General features: G+C 42.7%; 1 long non-coding RNA gene across 2 annotated transcripts in view; it reads left to right on the top strand.

Moving 5' to 3' along the window:
• The window catches only part of LOC132538586 (uncharacterized), an 890,943-nt gene that overhangs the window by 147,377 nt on the left and 724,290 nt on the right, over positions 1–19,276 (top strand). The window lies entirely within an intron of this gene.

Here is a 19,276-nt window from a genome sequence, read left to right as displayed (position 1 = left end):
AAGATATCTTCTACCTCCACTCATGTGTGACCCCCAACCCCCAGGCAGACAGTTCCTTCCAGGTACAGAAGCTGCATAATCATATCTCGCCTGGGAAGGTGCTTACTGGTCTTTTGCAAATTCAGGCCTCATATGAGGCAAGAATGAACAGTAGCTTGGAGGCAACTAGAATGTATGCCCTCACCTCCGCAGCACTCCCTACCTAGCTCCTGGTTCCTTAAAGATCTCTCTACCCCCAAAGATGGCAGAGGTCAAGATGGCTGAGTTTGTTAATGTTGACTTTATTCTGAGGTATTATGCTTTGGAACAACTCTCACCCAAACTTTGGAATATGACTCTGTTTTTTTGCATCCTCTCTCGCTCTCCCTCTTTTAATATTTTTCCTTTATTGGGGGATTAATGTTTTACATTTGACAGTGAATACAATAATTTGTAGATGCATAACATTTCTCAATTTTCGATATAATACAACTCCCACTAGGTCCTCTCTTTAAAGGACCCAGAACTGTAGTCAACTTGCAAATTAGCTTATGTATTCTCTTAGGGTGGGGGGAGAGAAGTCAGTGCCATGGAGCACAGGAATTGCTTGCTGGGGGCACAGATTCAATTCCCAGACACTGCTAACTGCCAGGGCTGACTAGAGCTCTGGTTCCCCACCCCACCACTTCTCTTTCTCATGAACATTAAGCATATGCGTTGCCTTCTTACAGACAGTTGTTCATAATTAAGAGCCTATACATTTCTTAAGGCACCAGCATTTATTTGGTGATAATTGTGCATGATTCTCCTCTTTGCAAACACTAGTTTAATACTAAGGAAAAAATATGCTAACACAAGGTACTACTATCACTAATTTTAAAAAGACAAATTAAGGAGGCCTGATTATTTCAATATATGAAGTGTTTCCAACATTTTGACTGCCTTGTATTTGTAATAAATGGTATGTGTGAGACTTCCTCTTAAGAAACACTAAACGAAATACTAAAACTGACTTTTTAAAAGAGCAGGAATATAATTATTGTCTCTGATTTATAAGCCTTCAGCTAGGATTATCTTCATTAGCAATGGGGGAAAAAAATCATTAAACCAGAAACAGATGTCATGGGCATTTTTTAGTTCCATTACTTTCTTCAGAAAATTGGAAAAGCTAAAAAACAAGATTTAATTAAATATCCCTGCACATCTCTTTCCTCCAAACATATGTCGACATGGGAAGGACAATAAAAGGTGGAAAAGTCACAGTGCCTCCTCTCCGGATGTGTACATATACAACTCATATTTTAAATGACAGAGGACATATGTTTTCTTTATATCCCTTATGTTTTCAGACCTTCTTTTTATGTGATGGTTAAGCTGGTGGACCCTACATCACTGTGTGGTTGATTTCTAGTTAAATCACAGCCAAAAGATCGTTACAATTATCTTCACTCAGAAAGATCTCTTGGGTATACTGGAGTTTAAAATATTCCTTTCCGATGGATTGATTCATCTTCCTCATCCAGCCTTCTTTGCCACTTGACTCAATATAAATGTGCTTATTGGGATATTTTCCAAGTCTAAATTGACTCTGTTCATAAAAGCGAAAATCTGTAATAGCATATATTCTTCAATTTCATTTGCTGATGAAATTCTAGTTGGGCAAAGCCATGAGTAGATGGAAAGACCTTTCAGCAAGACGGCCGACAGAGACAGCGAGCATGTATGCATATCCATTACGTCTAGCAACCAAATACATCTTAGGGAAAAGCCATTACATTTAAACTGATATTTATTTTAACGTAAGTCCTACTGAGTGTGTAGTCTAGCTGTGATTATTTTCTCTAATCATGTTGTCCAAAGACATTATTCTCAGTGAGAGCATTAATGATGACAACAATAGCAAAAGCAACAAGAGAAACATTGAATATAATAACTTCCTTGCCATGAAACGTTTCACAATTTGGGTTCTTGAAAGGATAATTTTGCAAACTAAAAGCCTTCAAATCCTTGACCTATTAAAATTTGAATATGTTGTGATTTTGTGAATTAATACATCCCCCCATTTCCACCAACAAAGAAGAGAGCTGTTTTTAGTGGGATTGACCATGTTTGCAAGAATAATCTATACATAACTATAATGGTGAGAAGTTAAACAAATGAAGACTGATTGCAGTAACTTTAACCTAATAATCCATGATTAATAGGAGACAATTGAACCCAGGAGTCTTACCCCACCCCTCAGAATCAAGGGGCTACTAGCAGTTTCTTCATGGAGTTGCTAGAGTTGACAGAGTGAAGTTGTGTACAGAAGTACTGTGTGAATGTCATCACGGTTGAGGGTTTATGTCCACATTTCAGCGGGTGTAGACACTATTGTTTGAATACAATGAAGGGTTATAGGGATTCTGACTTTCTCCTTTGTGAGATTTTTATAGCTCACAGATTTTCACAATCAGGAAAAGTCTCTGTACTTCCATTTTGGAATACACAAACATACACGAAGAATTATGATTGTTGTTTATAGCATTAAAAAGTCTAATCTAGAGGGGGAAAGTCTAATCTAAATGCAAATAAAAACCATTAGACTAGAGAGAGCCAAGAAGTTTACTCCACATTTGCAGTCAACTGATGTGTGACAAATGTGCCAAGAATACACAAAAAGGCAACTATAGTCTTCAACAAATGGTATTGAGAAAATTGGATATTACATGCTAAAAAAAAAAAGAAATTGGACACTTATCTAATATTGTACACAAAAATCAACTGAAGATTCATTAAAATTTAAACATGGGACCAGAAACCACAAAATACTTAGAGGAAATATGGACAAAATCTTCATGACATTGACATTATACATGATTTCTTGGATGTGATGTGAAAACACCAGCAATAAAAACATTAGACAATGAGAATAAGTCAAACTAAGAAGTCTGAACAACTAAGGACACAATCAACAAAATGAAGAAAACTGCTCCCAGCATCCAGAGAACCCCTGGGGGGGGGTGTTGACCATTATCCAGTGGTGTCCTTTCTGCTTCAAACACCTAGGTACCAGCACCCCTCCCAATACTTCCACCAGCAGCAGCAATGAAAATGAAATGAGTCTTATAAAAGGGCACAAGAATATCTGATTAACCAAGCATTCTCCTAGCCCTGAATTGGAAAGCCTTAATACAAGACCCACAGGACCACATATAACCCAAACCATTTCTCCAGCTGAGGGTAGAATGCAAATTAGTCATAGGGAATGAGTTTAGTATGAGGTTCTCTGTGTCCTACATCTTGGAAAGCCTGAGTGACGTGGCCAGGGCATCCTGCCACAGGGCAATGGATAAAGGAATTCAGCATCTGTTCACATCATTATCCAAGTCTCCTGTTTCTCTTTCCCAGTCATCTTCATATGTGAAGAGTTTCAGTCTGCGGTAAATGGATCCTAGGATGTTTCCTCACTTTCTCCTAAACAACACCACTTTCAAAGTAAGGGTTCCCTTTCAGGTCCTCTGTCCTTCCTTGGTGTTAATTAATATTGAGTGACATGTTACTTTTTACATCACAATCACAGAGAATTGGATTGTTCTTTTCACACCTTTCAAATCTGAAACACTCTCTGGAGTGAGTTTAATAATCTTTTGCCACTTATTTGAAAGCAATATTTCTTAACATTCAAAGGGAGAGAAGATGGCTGTAACATTTCTGCAGACTAGGCCCAAGTCAGGTCTTCTGGTGGCTTTCTGCACTTTGAGAATTAGATGACCCTCAACATTTCCTTCCTTTTAGCCATCAGCTTACTACAGATCATACACCATCATGTGCACATTCAAAACTAGTCATATATGTGAAGTGAATAAAATGAGTTTTGATAGAGCTACAATTTATTCAGTTTGTACACATATGCACATGTGCAGATAAATATGTTCAATGTCAGTAAAACATTTCTTGCCACCATATCCACAAAATTAGGTTCATCAAAGGTACTGCAAGGGTCATTTTATTTTTTTGTATTTATTTATTTGCCAGATTACCTATCAGTTCTGGCATGGAGTGTTGCAAGAATTAAACCTGGCACATCAGAGCTTTGGGTATGAAAGTTTTTTCATACTCACTATGCTGATTCTCCAGCCTAAGGGCTCATTTTATTACCCAAGACAAAATTCAGAGTTCGCAATCATTTCAGGGAAGATGTTCTAGTCAGAGTGCAGATTCTGAGCATTTTTCCATGGGGTTTGAATCATAAGTGTATCTTCTAGTTATTAAACACCCTGGAGATGTGAATTTGGGCAAGTCTTTTCTCTCTACATATGACTTCAGACAAGCACTTTGTTGTTTCTGAGTCTCAGTTTAGTTTTCTTTCAAATGGACTAAGAAGAGTGCTACTCCTATTTCTGCTATGACATTTTTATGAGCTATTTGTAAAACCAGTCGTGTGTGGCATGTAACAAGTATTCCAGTTGATCTGATAAGTAGATGAAAGCGCTGGCTCCCCAAGTCAGGGACTATTCCCCATGAAGAACAGCCATGTTCCCTGGGGGACCCAAAGTCCAAAGATGCACTCCTTCCAGAACCTGACGGATACTCCATTCTTACTGAATAATTGCTAGAAAATATTCATTGTCTTTTACAGAAAGGCAGCTCCATAATCGAACTCTCAAAGTACAGAAAGCCACAAGAGGACCTCATTTGGGCCTAGTCCGCAGAAATGTTACATCCATCTTCTCTCCCTTTGAACGTTAAGAAATATTGCTTTCAAATAAAGGGCAAAAGACTATTAAACTCACTCCAGAAAGTGTTTCAGAATTGAAAGGTGTGAAAAGAACAATCCAATTCTCTGTGATTGCGATGTAAAAGGTGCCATGCCACTCAGCATTACTTATCACCAAGGAAGAACAGAGGACCTGAGAGGGAACGCTTCATTTCTGGGATCCACTGTCCAGAGGAAGGTGAGGACATTTTAAGATAAAACATAAAATTTTAAGACATTATTTTCTACCACTGGCTCTTCAGTCCACTCTATAAGGCCATCCTTCCTGTACCTACATCTTTCATTCCTTTCCTACAATAATCAAACCCTGGCTAGGCGTCTAGGGTTCTGACGCTGTTTCATACTCTCCTATGCTGAAACTTGCCAGATCTCCTTGTGATGCCTACTTTCTCCTGCCCGTACACATTCCACCCGTCTCAAGATCCAGAAGGTATCTGCTGTCCGTGTGGTCTTTCTCAAATCTGCCACTATTGGCAACTCCCCCGTCACAAGCCACATGATTTTGTCTGACCATATCATGACAGGGCCCCACATTGAACAATGGTGTTGTGTGCACATGGACAAACCCCATTTCTCATGTGAGCAAGTGAATGCTGCTGACTCTGAGGAGTGGGGAGATAGCACACAAGACTGGCATGTAAGGGGTACCAGCTGCAACTGTCAACACTGCCAATAGCCAGACTTGACCTAGTTGCCCTGTACTTGAACTACAGATGCTTTAGTCAAAGGAAGCCAAGAAAGATCAACTAATGTTCTCACTGCCTTACATCTTCCCTCCTTCACTGAAAATGCCTCATGCTACACCGTCCACTTTACAGAGTGTTCTTGAACACACCTCACGCCCCTTGTCTCCATCAAGAATAACCTGCTACCAAGCAATTAGAAGTGTCCACTGACCCAACGACATCAACAGAAAGATAACCACCTCAAATGGGTCATTGACGACAATTCCACGAAACCAAGACAGTGTCTGAATTAGTCATCTGACCACAAACTCATAATGTTAAAGTGAGCCCAATCTGTTTTTCCTCCAAGAGCTTATTAGCTCAGCTCGGCATCTGCAAAGAGGAGTGACTCAACACAGAAAGCAACACCTTTAATGAGAGGCCTATTCAAAACAGGGTCTAATCCATGCCTCAGCATGAGCACAAAGACTAAACAGCCTCTTGGGAAATAAATTGACAGAAGCAATTTCATATCCAGCTCTGCCTTGGAGAGCCCACCAGCCTCGGTTTCACTTTGCTGGCTTCCCTTGAAGATAGCTGACATCGGCATCCCTAGGAAACAACATTAGAGCCTTCTACTATTTCTCTTTTTTTAATATTTATTTTGTTTATTTATTCCCTTTTGTTGCCCTTGTTGTTTTATTGTTGTAGTTATTATTATTGTTGCTCTTGATGTTGTTGTTGTTGGATAGGACAGAGAGAAATGGAGAGAGGAGGGGAAGATAGAGAGGGGGGAGAGGAAGACAGAGAGCTGTAGACCTGCTTCATCGCCTGTGAGGTGACTCCCCTGCAGGTGGGGAGCCGAGGGCTCAAACCGGTTTCCTTACGCCGGTCCATCAACTCACTGTGCTACTGCCAACTCCTGACTATTTCTTAATAGCCTTTTTTGAGAGCCCACTCTATACCAGCCTCTATGGAAGAGAAGGAAGAGCTAGAAAGTCACCAAGATGAGATTTACTCAGTGTTCACCATGAAATTCAGACCAACCAGAAATTAAAAAAAAAAAAAAAAAAAACAGGTGATGGCTATTATAATAGTGGAAGTAGAATCTGCCAGAAGAATAATAGAAACTTGATTCAGTGGGGTGTGGCTCTTGTTTGGAGAGAGGAAGAGAAAGTGCTTTTTGTTTTTGTTTTTATCTTGATCACTCCAGGCAGCATAGAAGAGAAATAGGTTTATCTGAAAGTAAAGGATCAAGAGAATGTCTTTGATGATGGACATGTTGAGAATGAGAGGTCAGACAGCCATCCAAGTAAAAACACACGAAAGAGGACTGAGTAGTAACTCGGGTCTCAGGAAAATATTTCTGATAAAAACACAGACTTCTAAAAAAAAATAAGCATAATAATAATACCATCTTTGTAGACTGGAAGTGACTAATAACCACTGCAACAGTGGGAATGTTTAGTTTACAAGAGGAAATGTCTTTGGGATGAGAAAGGCAAAAGATAAACCCAAGAGGTATAGAAGGAAGAAGGATACCAGAGGAGATGTCGAAGAGACCTAGGGAGAAGGTTTTCCATCTTTTATAATTTTACTGGTGAATTAGTGGTTTACAGGACAGTTGTTGGCACATGGGTACGATTCTTCATCTCACCAAGATAGGTGTCCACAAAACACTCTCACTTCCAACTTAGGTCCGTCTCCACCACCACACACCAGGACCCCACATCCTCCCAGTCAGATCCCCCTCCCCGCCTGCCTTCCCCAGAGTCTTTTGTTTTGGTGCAATACATCAAATCCAGTCCAAGTTTTTAGAAGTTTTGAGGATATGGGGTTGGCTGTACAAGTCTAATGCTACAAAGGGGGCAAGAACGAGGGGGCCCAGACTATGGTGCACCTGGTTAAGTGCACATATCACAGGGCACAAGGACCCAGGTTCAAGCCTCTGGTCCCCACCTGCAGGGAGAAAGCCTCATGAGTGGTGAAGCAGGGCTGCAGGTGTCTGTCTGTCTCTATCATCCCCTCTCCTCTCTGTCTAGCTAATAATAAATAGTTAAATAAATATGTCTCTAAAATAAATAAATAAAGAGGACAAGAAAGTGGGGGACTTAAAAGGGCACCAGATTAAACCAAAAAGGTAGTGACAGTGGGAGCAGTATGGGTATCAATGAAGAGGCAGGAACAAAAGCCTAAAGGGTGAGTGGGAGGGCCCGGTGGTGACACACCTGGGTGCATCTGAGCTCATGGTCTCCTGGAACTAGTTCTCATGGGAAGTAGAAAGTTCCCACAATGTCCAGCCACCACTACATGGAATCTCCAAGGTGGTCCACCTGTTAAAATCCAGAAACACAATCCCTATTCCTGGGATAATTTCTCTCTCTCTCTCTCTCTCTCTCTCTCTCTTTCTCTCTCTCCCTCTCTCTCTCTCTCAGCTGGGGTGCTGCCTTCTCAAATGCCTTCTTTGTATTCCAGCCCTAACCTTTACCTCAACACACTGGAAGGGAAAAAGAAAACAAAGGTCTCATGAGCTCCATGGCCCGGGTCCAGTGGCCCTCGGAGACTGTGCCTGTGGTCAGCCGGGGTCAGGTCTCTGAGTGTGACCCTGCTGCTCCCGGCGGACTCGCTTTTCACCCAGATCCAAGGGGACAAACAGAAAGAGAAGGAGGGACACCACACCACCACTTCATCCTGCAGGAGACTTCCCTCAGCATGGTGCTCTCACGCCTCAAGGAGGACGGAAACAGCCTTGTGCAGCACCCGTGCATGTTCCAGCTGCCCAGGGTGGGAGCAACCCAAACGCACATGGAGTCAAGACTGGGTAAAGTGAGGAGCCACACACCTGCAACATTATGATCTTGTGAAGCATCGTTCAGTCAGGAATTTAAAAACAAATGAAACTACAAAGAACTAAAGAACAATAAACACATGCTCAGCAGATGAACTGACTTCTGAACAGGCACCTGCTGGGGTCTCCGGCATCTCTCTTGGGAGCAGAGGCACCATGACAGAATCAGTGAGCACAAGTAGCATGGACACAGGGAGCGGCATTCATTAGTCCCCACTTGGAGGGTCTGCCCTGAAGGAATGGAGCAACAGAAGAAATGGGGTCGCTAACTGTCTGCCAAGGGGGCGGCTGGGACTCTTCAGCCAGCTTCTCTTCTCCCCTGGCCTCCTCTTTCCCACATTTCCATCCTCTCATTGTGGATCTCCCCACTGAGCAGCCCTCCCCCTTGAGACACCCTTGACTTCCAAGTGAGAGGGGAGGAGGAGCCAGGGTTTTCCCCCAGATGTCTCACTTGCTTCTCCTTGAATTCTGAGCATTAAATCTGATGAGGAGACAATGAAATTCTCTCAGAACATTCCCAGACAAACTGACAGTGGGGTCCCACTACACTCCAAAGCTCTAGACTCCCCTCTTTGGGGTGAAATGGCCCCAGCCCCCTTTGAGGACTGTGATCACAGGAGACAACTGCATCTCGTTCCAGTCGGAGACCTAGGAGTTCCTCCTCAGCTCCCCAGCTGTTGACATGCTCAGCTGTCTCTTGTTGTACATAATTTAATTAGCAGTTTTTCACTTTTCTGTGCCCGGGGGCTTTTGTGAAGGGTACATTTTCTGACTGGTGGTACAAAAATAATGATATTTTTCATGGTGCAAATTTATGCAGCAGAACACCTGCTTTCTGTTTTCGACTTGGGTATCTGGGTCCCTGTTGAAGGACATCAAAAGTCATTGTGAAAATGGAGAGCTGGAGAAGAAAAGAGACAACAGGGGTTGAAAAGAAAACAATGTGGTTCCAGAAATTCTGCCATGTCCTCTCAAGCCCAACTGTCTCCCTCACCCTTCCCCTAAAGACTCTGATAGTCAGGATAGACCAGAGAATCTAATCCCTTTAGAATTCATTGTCAGGATTTAGGTCTAGATTTATGTGGGTCAAGAACATGCTCTCAGGACCAGAACTCCTCCTGTTGTGGGATCTGTCTTCCTTCCTTTACTTCTCTTCCCTCCGAGGAGAAAGCCTTCAGCAAATCCTCCCTCCCCACCATCCTGAAACATCGTCTTTGTCTCCCTACCTTCACCTCAGTCTGCTGCTGCTCAGGCCAACTGCATTCCTCTCCTAAGTGATTCACACGCATATGAAAGATATTCTCGTGCTGGCTGGAAATACTTTAAACTTTGGTAAATTTCAGAATCTACTGGGAAAAAAGAGACTTAACCAAACATGAATATTACTCTTTGTGCAGTAGCCTGGGAGAAGAGATGACAAAAGAGATGGCATTGGAGTCAGGACACGCTTTGATTTTAAATCACTTTCCTAGTCTACAGAGATGCTGAGTCACTTTCTTTCTGACTTCCGGACCAGATCTTTATGTCTGACAGAGAAAAAGAGAATCTGTGTACCTGCCTGGCCAGAATGTTTTGATGAACTAACGCAAAGTGAAGGGTATCCTCAAAAATCTAAGGATTGAAATTCAGATGGTTCAATTATTCTGCATCTGGGTGAAAATAAGAAACTCAAAGAATATAGACCCAAAGGGTATGAAATATGATTTCAAGTTGATTTCACAAAGATATATGCATTCCTCTGCTCATTGCTGCATCACTCAAATAGGCAAGATATAAAGCGGTGTCTGTGTCCATCAGCCCAAACAACTAATAAGCAGAAAGATAAAGGATAGATAGGTAGACATTGTAGAGACATGATAGGTGGTGGATAGAAGATAGATAGATAGAAGGTAAGTAGATGTTGTAGACACGTTGATAGATGATAGGTAGATGACAGACACACAGGTGGTAGGTGAACAATAGATACTAATACACAGACTGACTAGAACACTGCTTGACTACAAAGTATAGATGAAACCTTGCAGCAACATGGTAGCAGGTGGAGGGTGTTGTGCTAGGTGAAATCAGTCAGGGGTAGAAAGACAAACACCACAGGATCTCACTCATGTGTGGAAGATTTAAAAAACAAAGCAAACCCTCAACTTGGATCAACAGTGGTAAAGAATGTTCCATCCTCCGAAGGGAGGCTGGACAACATACTCTATGTTACACCTGAGGAAGATGGGTCGATATTGGGGCAGCTTGGAATGTTCCTTCTGATGACCACAGAATGTCAGCTCAGATCTACAGGGATGCAGAGGTCACATAGGCTCCTAAGCTGAATATGGGCCCTAGATCACATCAGATTGACGGGGTTTACAGTCAACAATATTTATACCCCTTTCCCATATTAGGGAGCTATTCTCTCCCCTGATCCAGCTTTCTGTTCCTTTTCTAGCCATGACATCATCTCCCCAGACAATAATAATAATATGCCAGATCCACTGGCATATCAGATTTCAGGATCAGGGGGAAAAAAAGCAAAAAAAAAAAAAAAAAAACAAACAACAAAAAAAAAACTAGTATAGCCACAGACCTTTTGGAATATAACTCAAATATGCCTACTAGCTATCTACAAAATGGAGGACCCCCAACACTTCATCTGCACTATTCCAGCCGTTAGGTCCATGATTGGCCAACAATTTGTTTGGCTTCGTATGTTAACTCTCTTTTCAACCACCAGGTTCCAGATGTTAGCATGATGCCAACCAGACTTCCCTGGACAGATGACCCCACTAATGTGTCCTGAATCTCCGCTTCCCCAGAGCCCTGTCCCACTAGGAAAAGAGAGAGGCGGGCTGGGAGTATGGATTGACCAGTCAACGCCCATGTTTAGTGGGGAAGCAATTACAGAAGCCAGATATTCCACTTTCTGCATCCCACAATGACCTTGGGCCCGTATTCCCAGAAGGATAAAGAATAGGAAAGCTATCAGGGAGGGGATGGGATATGGAGTTCTGGTGGTGGAATTTGTGTGGAGTTGTACCCCTCTTGTCCTATGGTTTTGTTAATGTCTCCTTTTTATAAATAAAAAAATTAAATAAAAAAGATAATAATTTTAAAAAGGTAAAAAGAAGCCCTTTGATTGTGATACCTGCATTTTTTAATTCTTGCTTTTAACATTCCCTTCCCACATCAACAATCACTTTTCCTCTATTCTTCGCAGGGGGCAGGGGAAGGAGGACAGTTGTGTGAAGGGGGCTATGAGATGGTAGTATGTGGAGACCAGACGTTGCCTGGGAATCATCAAGTAGCGGTCTACATGCCAAGGACAGTAGGCTCCATGGGGGGAGGGGACCTGCTAACACCTTGATCTTGAACCTCAGAACTGTAAGAAAATAGATATCCAAACCCCTCGTCTTTTATGTTTGTTGCAGTCATCTGAGGCAAAGAATGTCAGGGCAATTTTTTTTTTCACTTTGTTGTCTATTCCTAGGCTCTGGAATCTCCCATTGACTGGGGAGTCTAGTAGGAGAGACCTTATCGTCGTTGGTTTGTGTCTGCAGAGGAGGGGACCTGGAGTCTCCACTGGACCCCCAGTGTCTTTTCATGCTGTGCCAACAGTCACTTGGCACAAAACCTGGCCTTACAACTATTCTCAGTTCAACCCAATGCCAGATGCCTGTCATCCTGGCATCTCTGCCTCTTGTCCATATTCCTTCCTTATGCTAGGCCAGAGGTCAAGCCAGGCAGACACTCCACAGTGACTGATTACAGATGGGACAGGAAGACAGGGGCATGTGACCAACTCAGTAACCATTTTCAAAGCATAAGGCACCTCTCTTTCCTTGACAACTAGGCTAAGAATGAAATGGCTGACTTCACAGATTCAGTTTAGAAAACTGGGAAAGCTGGGGGCTGGGTGGTGGTGTACCCAGGTAAGACTTGAACAAGGACCCTGGTTCAAGTCTTCAGTCCCCACTTACAAGAGCAATGCTCCACCAGTGGTAAGGCCATGCTGCTGGTGTATATTTCTATCTATCTATCTATCTATCTATCTATCTATCTATCTATCATCTATCTATCATCTATCTATCTATCATCTATCTATCATCTATCTATCTATCTATCATCTATCTGTCTATCATCTATCTATCATCTATCTATGTATAATCTATCTATCTATCTATCTATCTATCATCTGTCTCCACTTTCCTGTCAAGTTTTCTCTGTCTCTATCCAAAACAAATAAATAAATTTAAAAAATAGGAAGGAAAGCTGGGAAACCCTGCCTAGAGTAAAAAAAAAAACTAAATACTTCCTGGGGCTTTTGTTGGGGCTTAAAACACACAGCAGGTTAACTAGGTACATAAAAGACCACAGTGGAAAACTTGTCAAAAATAAAAGTCTAGCCAGACATGTGGTAGGAGCCATGAGTCCTTAAGCTTAGTTCCTCAGCGTTCAGCTACAACACGTGTGGGTCCCAGAAGAAACAGCATCGTGCAGGACCCAGGAGAATATGGACATGATCAGTGGAAGGGCAAGTAGGAGGGACTGAAGGAGAGGTTCCTGATTAGCTCACATTTTGTCCTGCTTTATATATGAATGCTTTTTCAGCCACCAAGTTGCAGATGCTACCATGAAGCCATCCTGACCTCCCTGGGCAGACAACCTCACCAATGTGTCCTAGAACCTCCCCTCCCCAGAGCCCTGCCCCACTGGGGAAAGAGAGAGACAGCTGGGAGTACGAATTCATCTGCCAACTCCCATATCCAGTGAAGAAGCAATTACAGAAGCCAGACCTCCCACCTTCTGCTCCCCATAATGACCCTGGGTCCATACTCCCAGAGGGATAAAGAATAGGGAAGCTTTCAAGTGAAGGAATGGGATATGGAGTTCTGGTGGTGGGAACTGTGTGGAGTTGTGCCCCTCTTACCCTATGGTCTTGCCAATATTTTCATTTTATAGAGAGAGAGAGAGAGAGAGAGAGAGAGAGAGGCTAAGGACAAAAGAGACCAAGACAAAAAGAATGGGGGTGGGGAAAGGGTGAAACTTCCATCAGACGCTTGCTTAAGTAACCTCTTATACCCACAATCCCTTGCTAGTTTATGTCCTTAGCTATAGGTCATGAATGACATAACCGCACGCTAACTGCACACATAGCGCATAATTCCCTTTGCTCACAGTCAATGAGACAGAGTATCACACCCACCAAACTAGGCAGCATCTTTTTAAGGCTACCTTAACACCTGGAGATGATACCAGAGGAGATAGCAAGAGCATCTACCGTAAGCGGGGACAGCAAGGGAGGCATTTCCTCACCTCCGGCTGTACTCAGACCCTTCTGTTTGGAAAGAAGAGAAAGACAAGAGCCCCAACTAGTCTTAACAAGACTCAGTGTGGCTGTACCCTCTTTGTTTGTGGATATGTTCTGGGTAACACAAAAACAAAGCCAGTTAGAATTGGAAGGCCCAGGAAGCTGCTTATGCAAGTAAGCAGACTGAGTCCACCTAGGTTGGGTCTGAAGTACATAAAAAGCAGAGGCGGGTGTGATGCTTTCAGGCCTAACGTAATACTCAGAGAGAAAAGTCTGAAGACCATTTCTCCAGGCAGCCCTCAGCCCACTCCAGATTGTTCCCAACTCCTGCCTGAATGCCTTGCACGCTGGGCGTGAGTCAGCCAGCATTTCTGTATCCTTGCTTTTAACGTTCCCTTCCCACATCCAAGATCACTTTGCTTCTATTCTTCGCAGTAAACAGAACCCGAGCTTCCACTCACATTCATCCTGTGCTCACTGTTCCTGATTTTCCGTGGGAGTCACCTGTCATCTCTAAAACACAGTTCCTGACACTTCCCGGTTACGCGTAGCCCACCACAAGGTATTTTATGGGGTGCATTCTGTTCTGTTACTCAACAGGGAAATGTCCCGAGAGATGAAAGCGAGGTTGTGTGTACCTATTTCAGGGCCCGGAGGAGAAAACTGATTACACCTTTGGATACTACGAATGGTTGCTTGCCATATTCTGCCATTCCTGAATGGGCTTGTCATTCAAGAGCTGAAGGCAGACTTCAGGAAATGGCACCAGCTGGGCCAGTGCTTTCTTTGTCTGCTTGGATGCAACACTCTTCAGAGGAGAAAGTCATAAAACTCAGTCACCAGATGTGCTTTCTGGCAGACTTTAATTAGTCTCTGATCTGCTTCCTGTCTTTTTAACGATACCCATCAGAGACAGCTACTCATTTCACTCTTGCCTGTTTTGTTATTCACAGAAGGGCCGTGCCCCTGGGATGTGCATGAAGTTCTACCTACGTGTCTGCTATTCCCCCAAAGACCTGAATTGTCAAGCAATTACAGACTGTCATCAACAACTCCAGAAAACAAGCCAAGGTTTGGGAAATACAGTAGGCAAAAATAGCCGAGAGATAAGCACTGTGACAATGTTGCACTCAACAGAAATACCTAAAATGGTGAGATTTTTAAAAACCACTTTGATGGCTTACACAATATTCAGGATCCACATTTCTTCTAAACATGGCGACGACTTGGCCAGTGTTAAAGACAACTGAGGATTCAAAGCATGTCTCCTCTTGAAATTCATCTGGAAACACTGGCTGTATTAACCAACTGGCCACAAAGATTGTTTCTATTGGAATTCAAAATTAGCAAAGGAATTCACAAAGCAGTCTTCTTAGAAGATTAGCAGTGAAAAAAATGTAATGTAAAAAAAAAAACCTCATTTTTTTTTATCCATGACATTTTTCTTATGGCAGTAGTATAACTGGGTTGAAAAAAGATATGAGTCTCAAGATATGTCTCTAATTATAGGCTCATAGACTTCACCTAGGTTCCCAAACTTAAACCCCCTTCCCACCATTCTAATCTTTCCTAAGTTTTGCATCTCTGCCAGCATATTTCCAAATTCTTCGGTTTTTGCCAGACCTTCTGAAATGTTATTTTAAGGCCATGGTGGCCTTTCTGTATTTGACTTAAAGCAGAGTTGAGCTGACAGGAAAGCAGTGATGAAGGCTGCTGCTGGCGGCCTTTCCCTTTTGTGTGTTAAAACCTCCACTGAGCTGCCAGGGAGGGTCCAAACCATGGACTTGGCACTCAGAAAGAAAAAAAAAAAAAATCAGGGAGAAAAATTTGTTTTGTAAAACGGAAACTCTGTTTTGAGATATATCAGTGAATGTCTGGCCAGACCTCACAGACACTTTATTGTTTGAAGTACATTGAGTAGACTTCTCAAGTGTTGCTTCAGCAACTAAGCTACTTGATAGATTTTTTTTTCATGTTTAATAGGATCAGTACGATCCTTTTCTATATGTTCTAAAATAAAACCGAAGACAATAGTAATTTGTAAAGATTTATATGTGTCTCTACTTCTGATCTGAAAAAATAGCAGAACGATTTATTTTATTAGTGATTTAGTATTGATTCGTAAAACTATGAGATAACAGGGGTCTAATTTCACACTGTTCCCATCACCAGAGTTCTGTGTCCCATTCTGTCCATTGGAAACTGTAATAGTTTACCCAAGGTCTGGATATAAGTTGTCTATTATTTCTATAACTTTATATATGGTGTGTGTGTGTGTGTGTGTGTGTGTGTGTGTGTGTGTGTGTGTGTGTGTGTACCCATTTTTCTATTGTCCTTCTTCCCCTTCCTTTCTAAATCACATGTATACCTATTACTACTTCTGAATGGCTTTCTTTTTTCCCTCTTCTCTCTCTGGGTCCTAATAGAATTGGAGTTCAGAGCCCTCTGTTCATCTTCCCCTATCATTTCTCCCCTCCTGGGATTATGGACCAAAATTCTTTCTGGGGTACAGAAGGGAGGAGTTCTGGCTTCTGTCATTGCTTGGTGCCTGCATGATGATTCCATCACTCCTTGTTGACATTTTTTCTCCGTTTTGATTTAATTGTGATCAACACATCCATGGGTTAAGAGGGCTACAATTCCAGACACTTCCCGCCACCAGAGTTCCCTGTCCTATCCCCTTCATCGGAAGCTTCCCTATCACTCTGGAAGTATGGACCCAGGATCTTGATGGGGAGCAGAAGGTAGGAGGTCTGGCTTCTGTAATTGCTTCTCCACTGGACATGGGTGTTGGCAGGTGGACCCACACCCCCAGCCTGTCTCTGTCTTTCCCTGGTGAGGCAGGGCTCTGGGGAGGGGAGGTTCCAGGACACATGGGTGAGATTGTCTGCCCAGGGACGTCAGGTTGGCATCATGGTAGCATCTGCAACTTGATGGTGTCCAGCTCATTTTTATCCTTTTCAGCACCCTTTTGCTAATTCATAAATGGGTTATAATTTTCCACCATGGTTTCTTTGTCCCCTCCTCTGTAGTTTCTCTCCTGTTGGTCTGGAAACCCCGCTTCCAGTCAGTGATGCTGGGATCTAAAGAGATTTCTTGAGGAGAGTCAACCCAGGTTGTGTCTTCATGCAGCCATCTTGACTCTGCTACAGAAATGGTTTGTTTAAAAAGTAAGATGCTTGGATGACTGAGGGAGGGGCAGGTATAGTGGCAGAAGCCAGGAGGACTTGACTACATAAAGCCCTGGGCTTTCTCCACGGTATTGGACGCCCCTCTCTCACTCAATAAATATTTTTCCCCAAACCTCTGGAAAAATAAAACATGCAGAAGCTAAAGATGCACTGAGGGAGCTGGGTGAACATCATGGACATTCTTGTTCTCTTTTGAAAGGGAAGAGGATCAGCACGCATCCTAAACTGTGAGTCAGGAGCACAGTCATACCACAGCCAGAGAGAGGTGAGATATAGTCAGAGAAGGTTCCACTAGGATGGCCCGTCTAGAGAAGGCTGAATCAGGGTAAGCACAGGCATTGCACTTCAGTCACCTGGGGGTTCCAGCCAGCACTCCCACTTGACAATCACAGTCAGCCAGCTGACCAGAAAAAAAGTGGGGATGGGTGGGGGTACACAGTCCCACAGTCTTGGTTTATTCTTGGGAAACAGCCCCCTTCCTATAATTTACAAAGAGTTTCTGCTTTAAGCCATCTCAAAGTTTAACCAGACTGTGACTTTGCATATGCCTGTGCTAAAAAAATAAAATGCTTGCTATAAAATGTAAATTACCAAATGATCTGGAATATTTCGAGCTCGTGTAAATATCTAGCTTCTTTTTTAGAGAATAAATACTCCACAATAGTTGTGTGTGAGAGAGAGAGAGACAGACAGAGAGACAGAGAGAGAGGGACTTGTGTTTATCCATCATAGGTGCCTTGTCCATCATCAGTCAATGGAAACATGAGGGGTTTTTATTCTCAAATCTTGACAACTACAAATAGTGACAAGAAACATAGATGTATACACATCTTTTTGAATTAGTAATTCTATGTGCTTTATATAGAGTCTGGATGGGGAACCTCTGGGTCATATGAAAGCTCTATTTTCAGTGATTTAAGAATTCTCCACACTGTTTCCCATAGCAGTTAGACCAGTTTGCGTTTCCATCAACACTGCATGAGGGCCCTCTTTTCTCCAAAACCTCTCTGGCCTTTAACAGATCATTCTCACAGATGTGAGACAGTATCTTGCTGCTGTCATGACTGACAAGTCCTTGACAGTATGAAGTGATGGTGAACTCTCTTCCAGGTGCCTGCTGGCTATCTACCTGTTGGTGAAGTTTGTTCATCATCTTGAGTCAAGTGTCTGCTCTGCTTTCCTTATGAAGCAGAGTATGAAAATAAGTGCAAATATTTGTACCAGGTTTTTAGGGCATCTTAAACTCCATGCATAATCCCCCCCCTTCACTTTCTAGTGACTGTGTGGCCTTGAGGATTTTAAACTTTTTACTACCTCTGTGTGTCTTGTGATTCTCACATGCCCAATAGTGCACCATCACTTTCCTTGTGTACTATTTTACTACAAAAAAGAAGGAGAAGGAGGAGGAGGAGAAAAAGAAAGAGGAGGAGAAGAAGAAAGAGGAGAAGAAGAAGGAGAAGGAGAAGGAGAAGGAGAAGGAGAAGGAGAAGGAGAAGAAGAAGAAGAAGAAGAAGATGAAGAAGAAGAAGAAGAAGAAGAAGAAGAAGAAGAAGAAGAAGAAGAAGGAGAAGAAACTGCTGAAATCCAGGGCCTACAACTCATAGTGTGAGCTAATTCTGAGTCAAGTGCCAACAAATTCTGTCTTCCTGAAGGACATTATTTCCTGGCAGGCAGTTCTGAGTCGAAGATCCACACTCAGCCTCAGCCTTACTGTAGACTCCATCTGCATTCACAGCCAAGGCCTCCAAGTGCACCTGGGCTTCCCACTGACATTTCAGTTCCGTGAATGTCAACTTCTCCTGCCATCTAAACTGGGGGAGATAAAATCTGTTGCTCTTTTACTGTCTGACACATTATTTTATGGAAAGACTCCAACTCTGAAGACCGGACCTACTCCTAGGCTAGAATGCTGACAAAACATCAGTCTCCTACAAGGTCCGGTTGCCTGTTGAAGTTCTTTATGCGTCTGATGAGTTTCCCAGGTTTATTCATATCACCTTTCTACAAGTACATATCAGCTTACGTGCTCAAACAAGCAAGTACTATGAGGAATATTTTTTTATCTGCCCATTTCTGACCATGTCATGCTCAGTCATATAACCAATGTCTAATTCATGGCAACTTCAGTAGGCAATTTCATGATCATCAAATATGAATCTAGAAAAGTAGTGTCCAAAAAAAATTAGATCTAGGGAGTCGGGTGGTGGTGCAGCAGCTTAAGCACACATGGTGCAAAGCGCAAGGACCGGTGTAAGGATCGCGGTTCAATCCCCCGGCTCCCCACCTGCAAGGTGAAGCAGGTCTGCAGGTGTCTGTCTTTCTCTCCCCTTCTGTCTTACCCTCCTCTCTCCATTTCTCTGTCCTATCCAACAATGACAACATCAATAACAGCAATAAAAATAACCACAACAATAAAAAACAACAAGGACAACAAAAAAAAAAAAAGAAAAAAAATAGCCTCCAGGAGCAGTGGATTCATGGTGCAGGCACTGAGCCCCAGCAATAACCCTAGAGGCAAAAAAAATTTTTTTTTGATTA

This window comes from Erinaceus europaeus, chromosome 5, assembly GCF_950295315.1.
Source record: "Erinaceus europaeus chromosome 5, mEriEur2.1, whole genome shotgun sequence".
NCBI lineage: Eukaryota > Metazoa > Chordata > Mammalia > Eulipotyphla > Erinaceidae > Erinaceus > Erinaceus europaeus.
The sequence above is the reverse complement of the archived record's forward strand: the minus strand, read 5'-3'. Positions and strand labels throughout refer to the sequence as shown.